General features: G+C 44.4%; 1 protein-coding gene and 1 long non-coding RNA gene across 3 annotated transcripts in view; one reads left to right on the top strand and one right to left on the bottom strand.

Moving 5' to 3' along the window:
• The window catches only part of DENND5B (DENN domain containing 5B), a 109,961-nt gene that overhangs the window by 69,670 nt on the left and 16,504 nt on the right, over nucleotides 1–23,787 (bottom strand). The window lies entirely within an intron of this gene.
• On the top strand, nucleotides 15,590–16,583 carry LOC121109214. The gene is made up of 2 exons (XR_005862568.2): nucleotides 15,590–15,644; nucleotides 16,078–16,583. It is a non-coding gene; the product is annotated as an uncharacterized LOC121109214 (long non-coding RNA).

The following is a 23,787-nucleotide window of genomic DNA, read 5'->3' as shown; positions in this document are numbered from 1 at the left end:
AGAATCATGGCTTAGATTATGCCATCTGGGGGGCCTTATTTTTTTGCAGTGTGTTGAGGGGAATTTAATAAATACACATGGAGGCACAGCGCGCCTACACAGCTGGCATCTGCTCCCAATGGCTGGAGATGATTAACAGGAAACAGTAGATGGGGTGTAAAATTGGACCTACACTTCTAAATAGGGGGAATTAGTTACATTTCAGGCCTGTCTGGTCTACCCTGCTTATATACAGCAAGAGGCACGCTTATTTTTATTGCATTTTTATATACTCAGATCTCCTATTCATTTTGTATTCTTGATATGGAGTGAGTGGGCATCTGTATTAACGGAGAAAACAACCTCAGCAACAATTCTGCTGGATTTTTGGTTAGTTTCAGAGCATCACATACCAGTATTTGTCCCCCTTTACCTCTCAGGGTGGCAAATTTCAGGTGCTTCATCACCTGAAGTCAGAAGCAATTTCACAGAAGCTGCACTTACCCAGCACCACAGTGTGAATAACTGCACAATAACACCTTCTGTCAGAGTAATTAAGCTCAGCTTGCAAATCAGTACAAAAAAAGAAAGAAGCTTAATTTGTCCTGCACCACTCTCAGCACTAATCAACACTGTCAGAAACAGAGAAGGAAGACACCTGTCCAGCAGCTCTCACATCCTGCTATGCATTGTTTAGGCTTACGCTTCATAGCATCTTTCTTCTTACCTATCTAACACAAACTTGAGGCTTTGGCCTTCAGGATGTAGCAGATATGCTGGGCAACAGGCATTTCTGCTTTTAACTGGTGGGGCAAGAGGTGGGTGCAGAGAGGACACAGAGTAAGCTCACTGTACTGAGTTACTTCTATCCATGGCCGTCACGAGGAAAGGGCTACAGGGAGGCAGTGCTCGCTTCTGAAGGGCTGCAACTGCTAAGCCTTGGGAAAACTTAGTTATGTGTGTTATTAATGGGAAGGGCTTCTAGCAGAATAATATCTTTGCTTCTTCTAATCAGAAAAGCTCTTTCATTGACACTGAATAGAAACACTCTTTTGTGTAGCACAAACTGACCTTGTTTGAGAAACTGCTGTTTAAGCTGCTGCCAACAGATAACTGTCCTTATAATGGCCTCCAAGGGCCAGTCTTCAGTTGCTGAAAGCTGGTGGAATCTTTTTAGAAAGAGACAAAAGTCTTTCCACGTCCTGAAAAAATCACGAGTACCCACAGGCAAGGCGTGAAGGTATCAGAGCTTCTGGATGGAGGAGTGATAAGCAGGAACAAAGGCATGGGCAGATAAGGACCCACTGCCCAAACAGCCATACGGCTCCTTTGCAGTTGATGCTTTTATTTAAGAGCTGTCCAAGAAACCACTACCGTTTGGAGAATGCTCTCATCCGTATTACAGTAACTGGAGATCAGCGTACTGCTGCAAATGCTTCTACTGAGGGCAAAACTGGCACGAAAAAGACAAAATGTTTATAGCAAGGTGCTGGGTGACACAGTTCTTAATAGCTCCTGGGAAAAAAGAACCAACAGCTGAGTTTTGTCAACTAAAAATGTTGGAACATTGTCAAGGAGAACAAACATCATCATCAGACTGAAAGAAAGAAGTCCCTGTAAGTCTTCAATTTAAATGCCTCTTCTGCCACAAACATCAGTGCAAGAACCAACAAGTATTGGTCAAAACCACCTGTGCTTAGAAACTGTTTGAAGATCACGCTGCTGCCAGCGAGGTTACACAAAAGGGATCGTTCAAAAGTTATCAGTGCACAGTAATCACACATCCAAGCCACATGAAAAATGTTCTGTACGCCTTAAGTAAGCCATGACAAGTTAGACGGAGATTCCTCCTCCACCCCTGCACTGCAGCAGAGCTCTCTTCATTTTTGAGGTTGTTTGCTTTCCCAAAAACCCAGCCATAGACTGTGGGATAAATCCTCCACTGTCATCAGGAAAGTCTCTTAAGGAATGAAGGTTGAGTCAATCAGACAGGGAAAGGAGTCGTGAAAGGAGCACTACGTCTTATGAGTCTCTCCTTTGCCAAAACCCAATGATGTAAAACAGAGTCTTGCTCCCTCTCCCCTCCAGATATCCACTGCTGCTCCAATGCAAATGTAGACACCCATGGAAAAACAGTACAAGTTTTTGGGAAGCCTTTATTTTTTAATCTTTCTGAATGTAAAAAGACCGTGCAGAGTTGCAAAAGGGAACAAGGATCATTTCCTGGTCTAAAAAATGGTTGAAAAGAGCCAGTGGGGCCCTGAAGGAGGAGCTGGAGAGATGCACCAAAAAGGAGTGTAAGAAAGAGAAGTCCAAATGCACAACTCGCGTAAACTCTGCTTGCTCTGTTAGTGTCCACCCAGTAGAGATGAAAGCAGCAGTGAACGGAGATCTAAATAACCCTAAAATTAGCTGGTATTAAGCAAATATTTTCTCTTTACCACTAATCTCTTAGTTCCTGGGTCTCAGGTTGATTGACATAATAAAAACACAGGTAGAAGGCATGCAATTTGCTGTTCCTGTTTTTAAAGAAGCATGAGCTATTACCAGAGAAGTTAAGTCAAAAACAAAGCACGTAGAGTCACTGTAGGCAGACATGAGAGCTGGCCTGGGCGCTGCACACATCTCAATGCAAGACAGATAGGAGTCATGCTATAGTATTTTACTCTTCCTTCTTGCATGAAGGGGAATTTTGTGACATCAAACAATGTTGTGTGTAATGGAGCAAGCTGTGCCATGCTGTTTGGAGTGCTCTGTAACTGTTTCAGTATATATATTCGGAATTCATACTAAGCAGACCAAGGCTGGATCAGGCACAGATTGCATCAGAGTTGAAAACACTTCACACTTATGGTCACTGTGAGCATACTGACATCTTGGAGATGTTCAATAAATGCAGGGAAGTGCATACAAAAGACAAGAGAATTAACAAAATGTATGGGTATAGCAATGTAACTGAAAACAAAGGTGGCACTTCTTGGTGGGACAACATGGGACAGCTAAAACTGAGCATCCAGTTACAGAAAACAAGAGCATCATCCTTTTGCATGGTAGGAGAAGTTATTATTCCTTTGATCAAAACAGAAGACGGCTGTTTATAGTGCATAAGGATGGGTTTCAGTACTCCCCTACTTACATGCCCTGTAGCACATAAGCCTACCAACTAAAGAACATTGCTCTATGTAAGAGGGAGCACAGGTGTGATGTATTCACAGCCACATTTTTGTGCACGCTCTCTCTTTCCCTGAGAGGAGGCTGGCAGGAATGCTCTTTTATGCACTCAAACGCTGTTCCACGCATCCAGGGCTCTTCCCATCTCCACAAAGCAGCCTACACAGCAACAGAGACGGTGGTCCTAAAACCTGGACTCAGCTGTCTCTAATTCCTCACAGCTCTGTGGTAGCACATGAGTGCCTGCATTGCTCCCAAGGGACGAGAGTTCCCGTTTCAAATCAAACAGGATGCACGCATGACAGATGAAAGAGACGCGGGCATCTGCATCTCTCTCCAGGGTCTGACAAGTTTCTGGTGATTAATTCTGTAACACGCAGATATACCAAGACCATCCCTGATGGATACCTCTTCTATGCAAAGCTTAACAAGCAAGTGTGCACAGCATGAGATATTTACACTAAGAAAACAACTCTTTTTTTCGGGGGGGAACCTTACATAGGAAGCACACACAAGGGAAAAGACCCAAGCTATAAATATTTGTGACAACAAGTGATGCAGATCTCAGCAGTTATGCAGCTGTGAGGGTAGCTGAGCACAAGTATTACTGGATATTTGTTTACCCAGAGCTTGCACTGTTGTTATCAGGCTGAAAATACACCTTCTTGAAAAGGACGGTAAGATGACTGACTAATATTAGGTTACCACAAGCTGCAATGAGTATTTCAAGGGCTTCACACATATACAGAGAATCAGCCCAGTGGGGCTGCTCTCCAAGTCGTCATAAAAACAAGCAGTGCATGTGGGGAACAGAACCCCCCTCTGAAACCAAAAGGACTATGCAGGTACACCGGATTAATCTGAGCACTTACATTCACTTTACAGTTGATAACTCAAGGTCGAAGGATCTCACAATACCCAAATTTCCATTTAAGCTTATTTATAAACCAAAACAACAAAGCTTCAAAAACATATCTTTTTTTTTTTTGCCCATAAAATGCCACTCACTGGTTCTTAAAGTAAGACTCTGTCCTGAGCTTTGAATTCAGCAAGGTTTATTCTGTGATTACACTGGCATGACAGCCTGAGTATGACATTTTAATATAGAAATGTGAAACTTCAACCTGAATCAGTATTCTGTGGCATCACAGTAGCTATTTATAAACAGCCTGAGGAACCAGGTGTTTTTAAGCCAGCTATAGAATTAGTTCCAGTGGGGCTTGTGGTTAACCCCTTCCCAAACTAACCATTCTCCAAAGACTAGGGCACATCCTTTGGCCACCTGCCCCAGCAATCCGTGCTCTCTGGTCTGTGTGCCCAGGCACTGTGATAGGCCCTGTGGTCCCTGCCCATGGTGGACACCACACTGGGTCCAGCTGCAGGCTAGCACTCAGCCCGGCTTCCTTAGTGGCAGGAACGCTTCCCCTGAGCAGCAAAGACTGTGGGATGATCCTGTGAGAACTGTATGATGGCACCATCCCACATCACCTGCTCACCCATTGCTTCCTTTAAAGAGACAATGGCTTCTGATGCAGTCCATAGGGCAGTGGACTTTATGGCAGCAAAACTTGAGCCCCGTACAGGTCCAGCTCCTCCTCCACTCTGGCACAAAGGGCGACTGCCCTACCCAGATGATAAAAACCAGACTCACATGGCTCTGCAATGTCACCCTGCTGACACCGTGACAAAGGCTTGCATGTAGGCAAATAACACAAGTGCTTCATCTCCCTGAACTGTCAGGGCATACTGAAGGAGCAACACCACCACCATTACCAACAACATTTAATCACAACCTTGCGTGAACCTGCAGAAGCAAAAGGACTTATTTTAAGACATGTTCTGTCCTGACAGAAGGTCAGTTTTCCCCTTTCCCAAACCCTTCTTCTACTCAGTAAAAGGGGAGAAAATTGCCCAAATTCCTCTCCAGCTTTAACCAATACTCTCAGTCCTGCAAAGCTTTTGTCTCACCAGCTCGGGCACCTCTGATGGGGAATGGCACTGGTGAGCTGATCCAGCCACAGGATACCCAAGGAGAGGGTATGAGAAAGGATGAAGAGTGGAGTGAACCACTGCTTCCCACCCCAACCTGGATTTGTTCTTTTCATCCATTTCATCACACCTGGACAAAAGCTGCAGCAGGGTGGGATGTAAGTGGTGAAGGACAGCAGGAGGAAGAGGCTGCACACACTGGCACTACTACCCAGAGCAAGGGAACACATTCCAACTGAAAATGCAAAACCTCAATTAATGAAAAAAGGTAACCAAGTATAAAACCCCACTTTAGTAAACAATAATGACATTTAGAGTTACGTACAAGGGAAAATAAAGAGAGAGAAAAAACAACAACTCACAAAACCAAAAAGGGGATTTACCTAACATCACACATGCAAGCTCCCTAAGAGTGTTAGTAACTGGGAAACGGAGGTCTGGACAAGAGGGGAGCCGTGGACATAATGCTCAAGCAGGACAGCCTGAGCTGGCAGGCAGAACCCCAGGCCCCAGCACCAACCACCACAGGGATCTGCTCCAACAGCTCACAGAGAGCCTGGCCGCTCTCTCCAGCAACTCAGTTTGTCACCAGCGAGGTAGGAGAGAGTTCCAGCATCCCTTTAGCTGCCATCTGCGCTCCCGCAGGAAGGGGGCTCAGACTTGTCAAACGGCTTGAATTAAAAAGCGCAGGGGCAGGCCTGCATCAGAAATGGCAAGAGGTGGTGATTTCAGGGCAGCAGCCTGGCCGCCAGCGGAGCATATGGCATATGGTTAAACATGAGAAACAGGCTCCCAGCATCCATGTGTAACATCGCATTTGGGAAAGTCATTTCTGAAGGTTCAGAGACTGAAGCAGAGACTGTGGAAAAAGTGGCTATTTGATTAGGGAAAAACGCCGGTCCTAAAGACTGGATAGAAAGAAAAAGAAATGGAATTTCTGCTCCTGGCCCTCCCTCTTTTAAACAGCAGTTCTCTATCATTTGTGTCAGGGAAAAAAAGTGAGAGAGGATTAGCATGAGCAAAGCAGGTAAGATGTCACATAAGATGTTAAGGAGAAAAGAAAGAAAAAAAAAAAAGGAACAAGAGGGAGGAGGCATATTCTGCACAGCACAGGTAGGTTTGCTTTGCTGCATAGGAGATGGCAGTGAGGAAGGACCAGGTCCAAACCAGCCCCAGTTTCTGCACCACCATTCTGCAGAGCTCCCACACCAGCCAGGTTCCCTCTTGCTCACCTCTGGCGAAGTACAAGAAGAGCATCATCTGTCCGGCTAATAACCCACAGCCAGGGAGACCTCAGCAGAGCAGACAGACTACGTGAGGTTTGGTAACAAAGCACGACATCTCGTGCACGCCCTCACACCCACGACAAACACGTTCTCACTATGACCACAAAGCTGCCATCTCGTGTAAGCACAAGGCTGGGTACACCGACCCCTACTCCACTATAGCCTGAAGGATTTTTCTAGCAGCGACAGAGCTCTGAAGGCTGTTTTCTTCCTCTGTCTCTGCTCATCCGAGGCAAGTTTGTCAATAATGATTTTTTTCTAAGGAGCAGGGCTTCTTATGTTGCGTAGCTTACAATTAATTGGAGCATCTCAGGCCAGAAGGTCTGCCTGCTCCGTCTAAGTCTGCTTCCTAAATAGCGACGACGCACTTAATGTGTCAGGGAAAAGGTTCAAAAGTTCACTGGGGCTTAGCTCTGCACTAGAAAACAGTTCAGATGTGCGAATTTAGGCAGACGCAGATTTACCTAGGAGTTTAGGAGGACTGAAAGGCACTTAGAGCATGTCTGTGCCTGCTCTGGATAATACACCAGCAGATCAATTTTGTGTGGTTGAACAATTAATGGAGAAGGGATGGCAAATGCAGAGCTGACTGACAGAGAGACAGACTCCTAACAGACTCTGAGAGGAAGCTGGAGGATTTTAGGCACAATATTATCCAAAACACGGACTTGTAATTACAGGGGACAGGAACTGAGGGTATCAAATGAACCAGTCTGGAAAGCACCCCTGGAGGTCCCTTGGCCAAACTCCTGTTCAAAGCAGGCATGGCTTCAGAGCTAAGTCCTGTCACTCACGATTCAGACAGAAAACATTTCTGAGATGAAAAACAGCCAAGACAATTCAAGAGCTGTACGGAGGGAAGAGCAAAGCAAGACTCCAACATTTCAGCATCTTTGGAGCAAGAAACACAAGTTTGGATCTCTCTGACTTAATGCTGTCAGCACAAACCAGGAGGCACTCACAGACTTGCAGTGTAAATGGCAGGCAGGTAAACAAAGACTTAGAGGAATCAGAGCTATGAATCTCCCCTTGTCCAGGCTCGGGTCTTCTATCAGAAATACTCCCATCTCCCAGCCCTCATGCTACTTAGCACTAACACGTCTGACAAACAGTAGCATCACCACATCACTTTTTGGCTGGAGAGCACACAGTGTACTTTGTCATTTCCCTGCCTTGCCTCTCCAGGGGAAGGAAGCCCACCATGCTCAGAGGTACCACCACTACTCCTTGGGCATGCAATTCCACAGACACTGCGTTGTCCCCTGCTTTCGTATTTGTGGTTGTGTGGAGCAAATCACACCGACTCCTCAGTGTAATGCTCTCTGTTGTAGCAGTTGGCTAGGGACTCTCACAACAACAAGACCCAAGACAAACACTGCGTACAGCCTCTGTGCCCTTCTTTGCCCAGCTGCATCCCAGGCAGGACTTAGGCTAATCCTTCCTGAACAGCCCCGTTGCTCCCTCTGCTACAGGGCAGCCCTCCTGACACTGGTTTAATGCTGATTAGTCCCGACACAATTCTGGTGCAGGCTTCCTGCCAGGCAAGGGAATGAACAAAATTGGTTTGCACACAGGCCAGACGACAGCTGCAGTCACTCCAGCTCAAATCTGTTGAATAAGAACCGTTTTCTTGTTTACCAAGATGAGGCTAAATTAGCCCAGCGTGAGACAGAAGGACAGAGCAAATCCTAGGAGCCAGCAATGCCAACCTGTTATGAAGGTGTGAGATGCAACTGTAAGGCCCCGGTGCCTCAACTCAAACAAGCCATGAAGGAAGCGTAAGCTTCATGTAAAGCGTACCCCACCCCAGCCTGGGTAAAGTTAGGGGGTTAAAAAAAAGATGATTTGAGAAAAAAATTACAAGCAGAATGCTCTCAGTTTCCAGAGAATGAGTGACAGAGTACACACTTCATCTGGAGCATTTAGTGATTATTATTGTTTTTACTACATGTCCCAGCTCTAGAAAGAGAGAAGCCTTCAACCTCTACAAGTCCCACAGTTTCCTTAAGACTGCGCTCTCTCTACTTCTTTTCCCTCCTATTCTGTGCTGAAAGATTGGAATCAATCTGTATTTATCCAGACAAGTTAAGATGCTTATATTATATTGGATAGCAATATACAGTTGCTCTGTATACTGCTATCCGATATAATATAGATCAAGTACACAGACATCTTCAGATGGTTTCCAATGAGAAGCTCAACATGATTTCTGGAGTCATTCTGGTACGTACTTGAAGATGGATCATCCCGAGGTGCAAAACCATTCAGAATGGCAATCTACTGTTCAGATCACAGAATACCACTAAAATAGGATGCATCAAGGCTGAGAGAAGTAGCGTAAGTAAAGACTCATGTAAATGATTGCTACCCTTGGTTTGGAAATAGGGAAAAGAAGAAGAGTTGAGAAAGATTTCTGAAGAGAAGAAATCAAGTCTTTATTTATTTTTTATTTTTATAGGTTCTTATTTCTTCCTCATCTACCTATTCTCAGGTTTGGCCAAAACTGTGTTACCCTTAGCTGTAGAAGTTGTCTCGATAGCAAGAGGTTAAGGGTATGCCACTTGTTTGTACAACAGCAGTTTGAAGAGAGGTTTCTGCCATCACTCAGGCACACACATACCTACCCGTTCCTCTCCTTGGGGGGAGCCTTGGGCTACTATGGCCTTACTCTTCACGTAGAAGACAATCACCAATTTCAAAGATGCTCTAAAGAAAGTTTACAAAGCTACCAAAGCTTCTGAAATAAGATGTCCTTGTCTGTAGGTTATCAGTAAGTATCTGCAAGCTATAATGCTTGCTTTTAAGATGCATAAGGTATCCTGTTTGGAAGATTTACTGCACAGGAGTGATCTATTGATTTGATCTGAAGGATTGCCTCAGATTGCAGAATAAAGCGCAAACCTCTTGACATGAATCACATAATCTGCCCAGAGGCAGCACACCAGAGTCAACACTTGCACATAAGCTGTGTTCACAAACTTATTTTCAGCACAGCTGGTATTTCTCAGGCTCTTACAAAAATGAACTTACTGGAAAAGTAAGGGTGCTGAGCTCTCTGGCCTTTGAAAAACTTCAAACCCATTTCCCAAAGTGGATTCAGCACCATGAATTTTTTTCTTATATATATATATATATATATATATATATATATATATATATATATATATGAAAAGCCTGGCTTTGGCACTTCCGGAGTTGGCAGGCCACCGATTGGGGTTTATGGATTTGTTAAGGAACTCATCCTTTGGCCTCAGGCTTAAGTAACAGCTTGAGAACAGGGACTGGCACGCAGACGGCTGTGGAGCAGGCTCTGGGTGGTATCTCCCAAGTGATACATCCAACCAACGTAAAGCAAGGAGACCCCTTAAGGAGCAACTAAGGGCAACAAGGGAAAGATATTCCTTATTTAGGCTTACTTTATGTCACCTGCAGTGTTCCAACAAACTAATATGCGATCGTAGTTATGAAGCCCTTTTAAAAATACATTTTTTCCCTGTTAACAGGATTCAGGTCCCATAGGTTCTTAAACAGCAGAAGGAGTAAGAAAATAAAAGATTCATCTTTTCAGCTCATTTTGCTCAAAACCACTGGAAGGAGGGCTGAGATACAGGAAATAAAATTGTGTCTTTGAAAGACTGAAAAGAAAATGCCTCAACTAACCTATCCTAGTGATGGCTATGGGTCTTTTGTTTCACATTAACCAACCATAAATGAATCAAACATGAAGCTTAATCTACTTTTTACTCATTTTAAAAAGATGCTCCTTCATTCCATACAACTATAGTGCCAGAATTTTAAGACAACTGCAGCACCTTGACTAAAGAGGTAGTGCTTTCTTCTACTTTATCAAGAATAAATATAACACATGCCTGAAGGTTTTGGAAGCGTGCTTAAAGCATCCTCCTTTCATGTAGGTACCTACAGGTACCCTTACAGGACAAAGCAGGGTTCTCAATATCATGACAAGGTTCCCAGAGATACTGACTGCTGCTTAATCATCCCAGTAACCAACTCACATTGAAATACTGCCAAGAGAAGGAATTTAGCTAAAGTCTTTTCTGGCTCATCTCAGACGTAAGTCTTTCTCATTATGAAAAATGGAAGAATTTAAATTTCTCACTAGTTCTTTGTGTCTACATGTAGACCAAAGGAACTTTGCATTTAAAGCTACTTGGACAACTTAGTTGAGAACCTGGCTCTGCAGAATTTAGCCTCAAAGTCATAACTTAAACACCTCTCACTCACTGGCTATTCAGTAGATAGCTTTTACACACAGGGAAAAGAAAAAGTCAGTCTTACTCACAGTGTTGAGAAAAGGAACTGCATTAAAAAACAAATATGGACAGAACACAGGGGAGGTGGGGGAACAATTAGCTTTTACATGTATGACAAGACAGAAATGTAACTAATTTAAATTCAGTATTTATTCATGCAGTTAACAGTCTTTCTGAAGTTCCCCACTTTACCTCCAAGACTTACTATGTCCCTCTTAATGTAACCATACCAAGCACTGGAGAAGACCTTACCTTCTCAAAATTAACATCAATAAAACACTAGCTTATGGAACAATAACTTCTCTTCCCTGGTAGCAGCAGAGTGGGCAGAAAGACCAGCCTCTTGGCAGTCAGTCACCCTCACTAATTGGTTCAGTAAATTTACCACAGCACAGTTATTTACTGCACCAGCACCTGAAATTCACCTCCACTAAAACATTATTACAGATGAGGCTTTGCAGAAATCTCTGATCCAGCACAGGACAAGCAGCACGTTTGCTGGTCTGTCGCCCTTGGGAAAACAGAGGGTGAAATGAACTTCTGGTAATCAATTTGCCACACAACTCTCTATGACAGAGTTGCATAAGTCACCTTGAAACTGATCATCACTTTGAGTGACCAACCACTTTCCAGAGCAGAGGAGCTAAGGGGAGGCCTCATGGCGACTGCAGCTCTCCACAGGGAGCGGAAGGGCAGCGCTGAGCTCTGTTCTGTGTGACAGTGACAGAGCCCAAGGGAACGGCATGGATCTGTGTCAAGGGAGGGGGGGTTGGGGGTCAGGGACAGGGTCTGCTCCAGGGGGCGGTGGGCATGGAACAGCCTGCCCAGGGCAGTGGGCACGGCCCCAAGTGCAGGATTTCAAGGGGCGCTGGGACACCACTCTCAGACATGGGGTCTTATTTTGGGGTGGTGCTGTGTGGAGCCAGGGGTTGGACTCAATGATCAATGAACACCAAGAAAGTGGAGCACTGAATCCAGAGTCCAGGGCCAAACAGTCCTGAATGCCCCCACTGGCATATCCAGTTGGAGGGGAAACAAACAGTGATGAGAAGTGACGAACTGCCATGAGAAAAACTAACAAGAGGGAAAAGCCTGCCTCAAAGACTGGGGTGCCTTTGCAGAACTGCTTTGTGGTTCTCCATACTGGGAAGGAAAAAGAAACTGTAACAAGTAAGTTGTCTGAACTGAGTAAGGCAGACAGACCTGTTCCCTATTGCATAACTACTACTGCAACTAAGTAAAAAGTGATGGGTGATAGTGGTAGGTGATTCTCTTCTGAGGGTTACATTTGTCACCCTGACCTGCTACCTAGAGAGGTCTGCTGCTTGCCAGGGGTTAAAGGGAAGGCACGGGAAGGAGGGATTGTAGGGGGATCTGCTGTAGGCTGCCTGATCAGGAAGACCAAGAGGAACACTATGAACAGATAGGAGCAGCTTCACATTCACAAAACGTAGTCCTCATGGGGGACTTTAACCACCACGATATCTGTTAGAGGGACAACACAGCAGAGCAGTGCACCAGAAATCAAAGAGGATCCTGGAATGCGTTGATGATGACCTTCTCTTCCAAGTAGTGCAGGAACCCACAAGAGAAGGTGCTATGCTAGACCTTGTCCTCACCAATGAGGAGGGGCTGATGAGTAATGCAAAGCTCAAGGGCACCCTTGGCTGAAGTGACCACGAAACGGTGGAGTTCAAAATCCTTAGGGTGTCAAAGAGGGCGTAGCAAGCTTGCTACTCTGGACTTCAGGAGAGCAGACTTCAAAATCTTCAGGGAACTGCTTGGCAGGGTTACAAGCCCCAGAGGGAAGAGGGGCCTAAGAAAGCTGGTCAGTATTCAAGGATCATCTCCTCCAAGCCCAGAAGCAGAGCAATTCAAGGCAGGCAAGAATGCCAGGAGGCCTCCATGGATCAACAAGGAGCTTCTGGACTTACTTAGACTTAAAAAGAAAGTCTATAGGAAGTGGAAGCAGGAATGGGTTACCTGAGAGGACTACAAAAAAGTTGTTCAAGCAGCCAGGAATCAGGTTAAGAAAGCTAAACCCAGATAGAATTAAATCTAGACAGGGATATAAAAGGGAAGAAGAAATTCTAAAGGTAAATCAGTGATAAAAGGAAGGTCAGGGAAGATATGGGCCTGAAGCTGAGGTGCTGAATGACTTTGCCTTAGTCTTCACTGGCAAGGGCTCTAGCTACTCCGCTCAAGTTGCAGAAAGCAATGATAAGAACTTGGAGACGGAAGATCTTCCTGCTGTAAGTGAATATCAGGTTTGAGACCACTGAAGAACCTGAAGGTGCACAACTCCATAGAACTTGATGAGATCCATCCAAGGGTCCTCAGGGAACTGGCAGATAAAGTTGCCAAGCCACTATCCATCATATTTGAAAGGTTATGGCAGTCTGGTACAGTTCCCACTGGTTGAAAAGAGGAAGCACAAAGATCCAGGGAACCACAGGCCAGTCAGTCTCACTTCTGTGCCTGGCAAGATCATGGCAAGATCCTCTTGAAGGCCCCACTAAGGTACATGGAAAATAAAGAGGAGGTGATTGGTGGTAATCAACACAGCTTCTCCAAGGGCAAGTCATGCCTGACAAACTTGGTGGCCTTTTATGATGGAGTTACAATATCAGTCGATAAAGAAAGAGCAACTGATGTCATCTACCTGGACTTGCGCAAAGTGTTTGACACTGTCCTGCATGACATCCTGGTTGCCAAATTGGAGAAAAATAGATGTGATGGATGGACCACTTGCTGGATAAGGAATTGCCTGGATGGCCACACTCAGAGAGTTGCAGTCAACAACCTAATGTCCAAATGTAGACCAGTGATGAATGGTGTTCCTCAAGGATAGGTGTTGGGGCTGGTGTTATTTAAGATCTTTGTAGGTGACCTGGACAGTGGGATCGAGTGCACCTTCAGCGAATTTGCAGATAACACCAAGCAGAGCAGTGCAGTTGACAGAATAAAGGGAAGAGATGCTACTGAGAGGGACCTGGACAGGCTTGAGAGGTGGGCCCATGCCAATCTCATGAGGTTCAACAAGGCCAAGTGCAAGGTACTGCACCTGGGTCAGGGCAATCCCAAGCACAGATACAGGTTGGGTGGAAAATGGCATGAGAACAGCCCTGAGGAGAAGGATTTGGGAGTGTCGGTTGATGAAAGATTCAGCATGAGCCCACAGTACGCACTTGCAGCCCAGAAGGGCAATCGTATCCTGGGTTCCATCAAGAGAATTGTGGCCAGTGGGTTGAGCGAGGTGATTCTGCCCCTCTACTCTGCTCTTGTGAGACCCCATTTGGAGTACTGCACCCAGTTCTGGGGCCCCCAACACAAGAAAGATATGGAGCTGTTGGAGTAGGTCCAGACGAGGGCCACAAAGATGATCAGAGGGCTGGAGCACCTCACCTATGAGGACAGGTTGAGAGAGCTGGGGTTCTTTAGCCTGGAGAAGAGAAGGCTCCAGGGGGACCTTATAGCGGCCTTCCAGTACCTGAAGGGGGCCTACAGGAAATTTTTATAAGGGCAGGTAGCGACAGGAGAAGGGGAAATGGCTTTAAACTGGAAGAGGGTAGATTTAGACTAGATATTAGGAAGAAATTCTTTACTATGAAGGTGATGAGACGCTGGAAAAAAGTTGCCCAGCAAGGCTGTGAATGCCTCCTCCCTGGAAATTCAAGGCCAGGCAGGATGGGGCTGTGAGCAACCTGGTCTAGAAGGAGGTGTCCCTGCCTATAGCAGGGGGGTTGGAACTGGATGATCTTAAAGGTCCCTTCCAACTCAAACCATGCTATGAAAGCTTGCACCATGTGATATAATCTGATTTTCATTGCTTATCTTTTGTGACAATCCTTTTACCTATTCTGTACAATAACCCAAAAAGCATGGCAAATTCAAATATCTGGACAGCAGCTGAAATTTTTTTGTTTGTTTTTGTTTTAGTGGTCCTAAAGAGTTATTTATATAGATGTCTAATTACCCTGAGCATCCCATCAGGCAGTCTCATTGCTCACTGCTAAGGGCTAGCCATATTCTTAACACCTCCAGCAAAGACACCCCATGCCCTGACCCCTCATCCACCACTCCTGCCTGTGGGAGGAACGAGCAGTAGTGATGGCCTGACGCATGATTGGGCTGGCTGAAGTAGATAGCCACATTGGGCAAATGGCAAGCCCCCCCTATCCATTCCAGAGGGTGTGAGGCGAGGACCAGGGAGGGAGGAGGAGTGCACTGCTTCTACCAACACTGCCGCGTGAGCCTGCCCCAGAGGCATGGTGTGAGGGGAACACCACAAAATGCCCCAGCTGCAAGAAATGTCTTGCACTCATTCTCCAATGGCAAAAATCAATCATGCATAAGGCAAAGCCACAGGAGACCCAGGCTCCATTAGTTCCAGTGCTTGAGCAACTGCTGGTTGTTTGCTTTAAATATGTATTATTTCCCCACAATAGTAGTTAACATCCCCCTCATTACTCCTACCATCCGATAGGAATGTGTACTTTGAGGCTGGGTTGTAGTCTGAGTGCAAGTCACCTATGGCCAACCCAGGAATACGAACCATCTCTTACAATCACACAAAGAGTGCTTTGCAATTAAAGTGAACTCCCCCCAGAAAAGAAAAAAAAAAAGAAAAAAAAAAAGGAAAAAAAATCCATTTGCAAGCAGAACAAAAACCTGTTTCCAGGGGGTCTGTCTCCCTCATCTTTTTCTAACTACTGTTTTCTAATAGCAGCAGCCACTAATCCTCAGAAATACATGCTTCCACTTAACGAGAAACGATTGCAAAGGAAATGAAAGAATAAATTGGAAATTGCAAAGTTGTAATAATGACAGTGACTGTTACTAGAAGATTTTCTGTGCCCTTCTGGCTTGCATTTAGCAGGTGTCTGTTCCAGTGTAACCATGGAAACAGCAGTGAAGAGTCTCATAAAAGCCTTCACTTCAGCTGGTAGGTTAAGCTATGAGAATGCAGTGGGCTTGAATATTAAAAACATTCAAATGGCTCTAAAAAAAGCTCAATCTGAATAGGAACCATAGGATCGTATTGTAGGAGACAGACATCCGTGGAGTAAACAGACACAGTGCCCAGCAAGTAAATTGGCAAGGGGAAGCCTGACACGAGGCACCCAAGAACAAACAAGCCCTATTGATAGAGCCTGCTAAAGCTGGGCTCAATAAACAGGTTAAGAACACAAATCATGAATTGCCTAACATACTGCGCCACTAAGAACTGAGACCATATGTTTCCGGTAGCTGTCGTTTTGTTTAACGAAGCACAGCACAGAGACTGAACAGCGAAGGTCCTCAGTAATATGACAGCTTCACTGCCACATCCACCCAAGCAGCAAATTTAATAACCCGCGTTTTGCTTAATCCATCAGAGTACAAAATTATTCGATCCTGGATCATCATCCGCCCTTAAAGAAATAGGAACAAAACCAAGTCATCTATCTTGAAGGAAATCTACTTACAGGAACAGAGTTAACCAACCAAACGCATCGCTGAAGCAGACCATCAGTGTTAAAAGGAGCACTTAAGAGCAAGTGAAATGAAAAGCTACGGATTGAAAACACATACCTAGGCACACCGTACTGATGGAATTACATGTTTCTTCTAAATAACGTTAAGATAACAGCTCCTCTAAGGCATCTGTTACTTTTCACACAGCACTAAGACTGAACAGGAAGCTGTTCTGGAGACACGTTTGATTATTACCTAACAGTTTGTAAGGATGCTGGTCTACATTAAACAAGGGGACATGAAAGACAGCAACACGTTCACGTTGCATCAGTCACAAGGGACGGCCCTGTACAGAATAGGAAAGCACAGTGCCTCAGCCTTCCCCATCGTTACTATTTTTTAATAAATTAGCAAACGTGCCAACTTCTAAGCGATTATTTCTGATTTCATATGTGCACAAGCTAAAGAAAAAGTAGCTCTTTTGGCAATTATCTGTACAATTCACTGATGAATCAGAAGGACTGTTGAAATATTTGAAGCATTTACAAAAATTGCAGGATCTCTGTGAGGTAACATCACAGATCAAACAGGGTGTATAATGAAGCTTCAGTAAGCATCACGAGATGTTTGTTTCAGGGAACCAGATTTGCTGTCCTCAGTGTGGCTGCAATCCTCTGTTAGCTTCTCATCCGTGTTGCTGCTCCATGGGCTCTGGCTGGGATGGAGAAAGGAGATGAACATGCTGTTTTCCCAGCTGCACCAGGACCACTTGTCAAGCATACAGCAAGGATCAGACACGTTCATCGTCTTTCTCCTAGAACTTTAAATGTTACTATTTCTCCTGTCAATGTATAATTTTCTGTCTGTTCCTCCTGCTCAAACGCTGTCTGGTCCATATTATTCATATTCACTTTGAGCTAATGCTTCCTCACTTGTAGCGATCAGCTTTCCAGGGGCACCCAGGACCCCATAGTTCTCCCTGAAAGTACAGCTGATACGGTAAGCACCATGGAAAAGACATTTTCTCTTTTGGGTAATGTCCGTCACCTTGAATTGAATCATAAAATGGCCTGGGTTGAAAAGGACCACAATGATCATCGAGTTCCAACCCCCCTGCTATGTGCAGGGTCGCCAACCAGCAGACCAGGCTGCCCAGAGCCACATCCAGCCTGGCCTTGAATGCCTCCAGGGATGGGGCATCCACAGTCTCCTTGGGCAACCTGTTCCAGTGCGTCACCACCCTCTGTGTGAAAAACTTCCTCCTAATTGCCTTAGAGTTGCCATCAGAGCTTCAGAATTACAGTCCTTGGAATTGGGAAAACCCAAGATGACCTAGGCTTGTGTCACTTTGACGCTTCACATCCCATCCTGAGCCAGCAGCACTTAATGTGATGCTGTTGTCAGCAGGAGCCTACGGGTGGTCTGCCAGCAAGGTTTATTCCAGCTAGAAATAGGCAGCCTCTAGCTGTGTTCAGAAGCAGTTTTGGCTTTGTTTTAAGAGAGAAACCTCAGATTTCTATTTCCTATATCTGTCTTGTTTTAAGCACCTGTGCATCTGAGCAGATTTACTTCACTAATAGCTTCACAAAGGGATCTCTTACTGCTCCACTTGAGATTTTCACACTTATTTTGACTGATGAGTCCTATTATCATTGCAAAGCCCTGTCCTTATTTTATCTACAGATGGTGAATGATGCTTCATTCAGATCCACATATAAATTTTTCATGTTATACATCTGCAAGTTAATTACAATGTTCAAGTCTCCACAAGTACCACTGCACTGCACGGTACGCCAGTGATGCTGCAGAGGTGGTTTTGGTCTCTTCTGTTAAAATAACACCTGGAGGATGGGGGAGATATGGGGGAAAAGCAGCCAGCACTAGCTTTAAATAGTTCAGAGAAACTGCCTTTGGTCTCATAGGCAAAAGAGGCTTTAAGTTTCATTTAAATAAAAAGCTGTAAGGTGCACTGCTTCAGAAGAAGAGAAGAAAGAGGGAAAAAGGATTATCTGTAGCATTTGAGACTCCAGCCTTCCAAAAGAAAGGTGATAGCGCACAGAAGAATGGAAAAGAAGACACATGAAAACTATCCTCAAATGGAGGATGATGAAAAATGTTTAGCAACCTCTTTTTGAACGATGGCTCCCATAGCTACCCTGACATAAAATGACTTATGAAGAGGTAATCATGGGTTTTTCCAGATGTTTAGCCAGCAAGTTTCTCCTAGGATACGGCTCATTTCAGCCCTCCCTCCCACTCTTCTACACACAAGTTACTGTGAGGCAGTGCAATAATACACTGCTATTTGACATTACTGCATTAATAATTCACACCAAGGCAACTACTGCAATGAGAAGCCTACACCTGAACAGCCCGAGGCTCTTCATTGCTTTGGAACAGTCATCTCCACAATTAGGTAGTGATGTTTTTTAGTGTTTATTTTTATTTCTAATTATTAGCTTGGAGAATCAAGTGTAGAAGACTACCAGTTCTACAGCACCAACAACTGCTGCTGCCTGTGTTGTTGAGGAATTAGTCCAACTAACCACAAGCAAGTCCAAGCACCCTCGTAGATGCATGCAACAGCATGTGAGTGAAACCCACACCACAGGCACAGACCCCCAGGCTGCACACAGGGTGCTCCACAGCGCTGTGAAGTCAGACACTTCACACACCCTTCAGAGCCTACACTCATTACTTCAGTGTTTCCACGTCACTGAGAGTACTTTGCTAAAGGAGAACCATAATGCCTGGCTAAGCCAGGACATACGTGAAATGGCCACAACACGCCTCATAAGGACAGTGAAATTCCATATTTCCCTGGTGAGAGCACCTATCTGGCAGGAATGAGCTCAGTGCTGCAAATTGAGATGCCTGGCCGGTCTGCATCAGGATAATACCCAGGAACAAATCTTGGGAACAGGGACAGGAATGTCCTCTCTCACACAGTGAGCCTCAGCGTGAAACTGCATTATAGAACTGGAGCTTCTCTTGTGCTCTGCAGTTTCCACTGGGTCAGTGAGGTTTATGGGACCCATTAAGCAGGGGGGGATGCACAATTGCTTTTTATGTCCCAGGACAAGTCTTTTTATGGATATGAACCTAGTGACTTAAAGCTAGGCAGATTCCTGTAACCAGTGCTGTTAATGTCATATGTTACTGTCTGGTGATTCCTCCTGCTCTGAAAGAGGAAAAGGGCAGGGAAACCCCGTTTGCATGCATATTTCATAATAACCTTCTCCTGCTTGAGCTCACACATCAAGTTCTAATGTTTTAATGAGGTACCTAAACCATGCTTGTTTTAATGAAAGTTTAACCAGCATTTTTACAGCAAGATTTTAAGTTCTATATTAATATTTCATAATGCGCTGCATTAACCAGTGTCACTGTGTACCAAATAGTTTATGTAACTTGCAAAAGCTTTTTATTCAGCCAGGTTCTTCATACCACAACAAGCCAGTAATCCATAGCCTGTTCTAGGAAAATGCACTCCTTCCAACAGCCTGGTAGAGCTACTTCTATCATTGCAACACAACCAAAAGGTTTTGTCTTGAAAGACAAAGCTCTGATGTGACCTTGGAATATAAACCACAAGATCGCATGCAGAAGATCTACTGACTTATACCATAGAGATATGTGATCTCATGTAAGGGTTGGCAGAGGAGTCAAGGGTATCTTGCTGGAGATCCCTACATACCTGAGGACCTTACAGGCCTTTCAAGGGTAAGTAGCTTAATTCCCTTATTCCTGCACCTGCTGCTGTTGTGTTTGAGCAAATCTTCACTTGCAGCAGCCTGGTATCTTGCTCCTCTTTCCACTGTGTTACGACCAGCTATTAGACAAGATGCACCGTGTATCTGACCACAACAGGAATAGCCACGTATGAGTCATCCCACATTGATGGTTAATAGGAGGGACTTTGAATCTTCCAGCTTTAGGATGACTCTTCGGTGATCAAAGCAGACAGTGATACATAGCATGGAACAGCATCTGCATGTGAGATTGCCTAAATGAGACAACCTAGTTTTTAATTCAGCCTTCCAGATAAATTTAACCTACTCATACAACATCTGGCAACAACTGCTATTGACCATCTTACGCAACATAGCTATGTTTCAAAAAGGAAACTGTTCTTCAGGTACTGTGAGGGAAGATAGAAAACAGAGTCTTCGGAGAACTTCTGCCTACTAAATAGATGCTAAGTACTGTTGAGAAAGATGGAGGCTGCAAAACAAACAATGCTTCTGAAGGACATCTACTGCTATCGGAGCAAGATCTCTGTGGATTTTTCACCGTGATTCCCATTGAGGGGAGAGGAGAAAATAAAGTGATTCAGGCCCTCAAATAATGCACTCTTATTTGTTAATACTCAATTGTCAAAGGTTAAAGAATACAAAAGCTTTTCAATGTTTCTGAAGGAAAGAAATTCAGGTACTAGTAATGCATTTCATTCTTTGAAAACTATTGAAATCTATTCCGCGTTTCAACCAACAAGATTTGTCTTAAATTATTCAGCAGTCTTTCTGCATATCTAAGTGCCACTGGATGGACTGGTCTGCGTTAAGTCACAGCTCTCCCTAAAATTTGTCAAGAATGGTTGTAATTTTCCTCTTCACCTGATCACTGCTTTGCTAGTGCTGCAGTAGCCATCATCACTGTCCTGGAACAGCCAACTTGGTCCTTGGTCACTGCTAGAACAGCTGGACAATTTCTGCAGCCACCCAACACTTCATAGAATGATGTGGTAGCCGCACTGCACAATGGTCATGTAGCCCTGAAAGCAGCACCCTGACATGGGTGGCATGGTACCTGACAGCCATCAGCCAGGAATTGCCTCTAAGACCACTGAATATTTAGGTGGACACAGATGTAATTGACCTTGTGCATCTACAGCAAAAACCAAGTTTTCTGGATTAGTTCATGGTAAATGACTCTGCTTCAGAGCCACATCTCAAGAAACTGTGAATGCTGTATCTATTTAAGAAATACTGTGATTGGGTCCGTCAGAGGTTTAACATTAGTTTATCTTTTAGAACACATACATGGAGTAATCCCTAGAGCTATCTCAACAAATCCTCTTACAAACATTTTATCAGAAGCATACACATCTTTTTACTTATCTACCTTGTAGATTTCAAAATATGGGTTTTATATTCAGAGACTCAAGAAAACGCATAACATCATCTTGACTTACTATGAGTGTGCACACACATACAAATCAAATCAAACCAAACCAAACCAACACACCTGATTTTGTTTCTACAACCTTCTGCTAGGGAACTGAAGGACGGAGCAAGGAAACTAATCAAAAGTTTTTTACCTTCAGCGTAAATGAAAAGTTTGGAGATATCTAGAGCACCGACTCTGGTAGAATTATATGCTTAAGAAGCTCTGAGTGGAGCATTAGGATCAGTTATCAACTATCATAAAATGTCACTGTGCTGCTTTTAATCCGCAAGGGCCCTGGCAGCAAATATGGGAGGCTTCTTTGCTCTCAGTAATTATTGACTGGACATCCATGCAAGAGATTATTACAGCTACTTAATTCCCAGATCCAGTGCAGGAAAACCACACGTGAGCAGCCATTATGCTCCTACGGTTCTTCCTGAAGCTGTGCCTGCTGCCCATTGAGGTCACCTGTGTTAAAGTTAAGACTATCAGAAAACTCTGAATTTGCAGCAAGTGAGGGGGAACGGGAACTCAACCTGTACACAAATGCACGAACACTTCCAACTCCCCTGCTGATTTGGGCAAAGAACTGTTATCGCCACCCTCTGTGTCAGCCTCACAGACATCAGGGATCTTTGCTTAAGGATTTTTAATAGTGCTGTAACATCATTCGACTCTTAGCACCACCAAGCACGTTTCATCCCTTCTGTTTCATAAATTTTTCCCTTATAACCTGGCAAAACTATCAGGTCTATTTTATTCGCTTTGCCTGTTTCATTGGAACCAGATGATCTTTGAGGTCCCTTCCAACCCAAGCCATTGTACGATTCTGCAAATTTGCTTTTGCATGCGGCAGTATACTCCAGTTCTAGTGTGCTTTTTAACTTCAAGCCATACATCTTGGCTATCTTAACGTAACGTATCAAACAAAAGCCAAGTCCCAGTGAGAACCTCATTCAAAAGGAGAGCTGTGCACAGTGCCTCTTATTCTTCATCTTCCAAATACTATTCTCTGCAGTTAAAGTCATTTCCTCTGTATTCCATGGAAGCACATGCGACCACCTTTAATCTAAGGCAGGAATCTCACACCCACACTGGCACACCTATGCTCACAGATATGCCAGATGGCATCACTCTTCCCATGCCTATATTAAATTCCTCCTTTGTGTCAGCACATCTGACTAATCGGTAATTTGGATACCACAGTGAGAAAGCTCTAACTGTAGGACTAAGAACACAAATGCTAATCTAAGCAAAGAGCTTGCCTGTTTCCACAAGGAAGTTACAGAGCCTTTCTTTCTTGGTCTGTCCATTCAACGTCGGCTTACTTCTCAGAGACATCTCAAAAATATTCAAATATCATATTCAAATATACCCAAATAACTTGAGATCTCTGTCTTTTTACCTTGGAAACTTTGAAGAGCTGGCATTAATCCCAAATAAAAGCAACATGCATTTTACAAGGCTATTAAAACAGCCTTCCTGCTCAGGCTTGAGTCTATGCCCTCAGATTTCCTTCTCCACCTCAATTTATCTTCCTTCAATTGAAATCACAGTTACGGCAGATTAAGTTTATCAAGTTTATCAAGCAAAAACAGCATCCACTGCTCCAAGTGAGCTCAAATGGAAGGCATTCATTTGCACGCCACTCCTCCCCTTCCCAATTAAAACAATAACCAATTTGGTAGGACATTAGTCCCCTGCCATCCTACTAGGATGGCTGGAACCACTCAACACTGAAATAGCTCTGAAGCTGTGTGCGCATAACTGCAGCTTTCACAGCGAACGCCTTCAATGCCCTGTACAAATAACACATTTTTTCCAGTAGACTGCAAGAGAAACAGAACACAAAGCTCCTCCGGACCCAGTCAATGGCACATCAGGATTAAAGTTCAGCATTTAGACTCCCCTACCATACGCTTATTCTTCCTGACACAAATAACTCTCCTATGAAGCTGGCTGTGAACGCTCTTGCTTCCTCTGGCAGCTCCTGAGTAATCTCAGTTTTCCTGCTCCATGAAGGCTTGCATCAGACAGGACAGGCTCATCAGAGTGCAGCTGGCACAGGCACCCAGCTGGGTATCATTGAGCTCAAGCAACAACTTTTGCAAGGGCAATAACCCCTGCTGCCTGCATGGCTTGGTCTCCATGCACTGGACACCGCCCAAGTGTCCCAAACTGACTCAGGGAAAGGAAGTGACCCACTGTCACCATAGAGTCAAGGAGGCATTCCAGTGCTGACTCTCCAGTTCACACAGCATTTGCTCAGCATTCCTCTTCACCTCTGCATGCTGCTGAGTAGCAGAGGCAGGGGTTGAAATTGCTACGCCAGGACTTGTTCCAGTTTGGCAAATTCAACTGAGTAAAGAAGAAAAGTTCTTCTCTGACAGTGGCAAAGCTTAATTGCCTGAACCAACTAAACAAAGTGTTATTTCTAATAACATTTCTGGTGCTTATGGATT

Source organism: Gallus gallus, chromosome 1 (genome assembly GCF_016699485.2).
Source record: "Gallus gallus isolate bGalGal1 chromosome 1, bGalGal1.mat.broiler.GRCg7b, whole genome shotgun sequence".
Taxonomy (NCBI): domain Eukaryota; kingdom Metazoa; phylum Chordata; class Aves; order Galliformes; family Phasianidae; genus Gallus; species Gallus gallus.
The sequence above is the reverse complement of the archived record's forward strand: the minus strand, read 5'-3'. Positions and strand labels throughout refer to the sequence as shown.